Source organism: Penaeus monodon, chromosome 34, assembly GCF_015228065.2.
Source record: "Penaeus monodon isolate SGIC_2016 chromosome 34, NSTDA_Pmon_1, whole genome shotgun sequence".
NCBI classification, from domain to species: domain Eukaryota; kingdom Metazoa; phylum Arthropoda; class Malacostraca; order Decapoda; family Penaeidae; genus Penaeus; species Penaeus monodon.
In genome coordinates, this window is record NC_051419.1 from 31622726 (window position 1) to 31624258 (window position 1533).

Genomic DNA, 1533 nt, shown 5'->3' on the forward strand with positions numbered 1-1533 from the left:
TGCTCTTTCTCCAAGACTAACTATACAAGGCAAATTGTATTTTATTGTGTATGAATATATATAAAAAGGCCTCCACCTAAAAAATCTTTAATGCAGACCTTATGCAAGGGAATGTACAGGTTACCAGCCCCAGCAATGTTGGTGGTTGTGATAAAACAGAAATAAAAAGGATGCTTAAATTATATTATGTAAAAGAGGTTGCCCTGTTTTAAGGTGGTCAGGATGCTGAAAATATTGCCATGGACGATAGCCAGTCCCAATCTCTCTTTTAACCACAGTTTGTTTTGCCTCATTGGATTCGGCTATTATTTGCGACCCATATCTTCTACTAAAGTGGAGGATCAATAACACCTATAGTTTTAAAGGCAAAAGAACAGATGTATTGATTTGTAAGGGACTGTGTATTTAAGCCTTTTTGCATTTTCTGCTTGTTGTGCTGCTGACCTGCATGTCAAGCATGTGAAACAATATTTGTTTTTAAAAGTGTCTATGCAGGTGGCGTCCCAGAGCAAGCATTTGGCCTGCTTGAACGAAAATTCCGGCCTTTTGCCATCTCCACTGTCAAGTCCAGTAGGTTCCAGGATAGACAGTATCCCCACACTCTACAGTGCTCTCTTAATATCAATGAGAACACAGTGTCTGGGTAATCTTCCACTAACCTTGCAAGACAGAGCATGGTGCCCAATGGCGTCCATTTGACCTCCACAGCTGCATTTACATGGATGGTATATGGGTGCACAGACTCTCTACGTGACAGCGATATGAGGGTGTCATCACTGAGGTGTGTCCCATTGAGGGTATGGGGGTTGCATGCCCCACTTTTGGGCTGAACAGCGGCCAAGAGACGAGCTCTGGACACTTGCTTCACTTTGTCCAGCGTGTGGTTGATAGAGGCCTTGCCTGATATGAAATCCCACACCTGTTGACAGGCTTGGGTATTGATCGGTTCTCGTCTGCTCTGCTATAATCCTTCCAAAAACTCACTGCCCCAGCCAGATCGTCAAAGGATGGTGCAATTTCTGTGGTAGTATCAGCCCAATAAGGTGTGCAGCGGCATTGCAAGAGGATCTCAGAGCAGGAGCAGCTCTTTCTGCCGCCTTCCGAACCCAAGACCCCAAGACTGGCAGGGAGAGTTGTTTCCAGCTGTCAGCATCAAAATTGACATTAGCTAAATCCGTGACTGCTCTCTGTAGTACATCATCAATAGGTTGCAAGAGTTGGATATGTTTAAAAGAAGTCCACGTGCATATTATGTACTGTAGTTAGAGATGGCAAAGCAACTTCGGAGGGAAACCGTTGCTGGATGAGGTTGGCCACATCAGTCAAAATTGTCCAGAGTGCACCCAGTGTTGCATCATCCAGGTACCATATGCTGAATTCACGAGTTGGTAACCTTTGAAGAGGCCTGCCACAGGAGCCAATAAAGGCATAGGATATGTTCCTTTGCTGCCTTTAGGAAAACGCCTCTACGAATGCAGTATAAAGCATTTTTCATGTCAATTTTGAGCTGGCAGCTGTTTATATATGAAAGGG

The 1533-nt window shown here is 44.4% G+C and overlaps 1 protein-coding gene across 26 annotated transcripts in view; it reads left to right on the forward strand.

The window, feature by feature from the left end:
• Nucleotides 1–1533, forward strand: part of LOC119594724 (von Willebrand factor A domain-containing protein 5A-like) — a gene marked incomplete at its 5' end in the record, with an annotated part of 13752 nt that overhangs the window by 7331 nt on the left and 4888 nt on the right.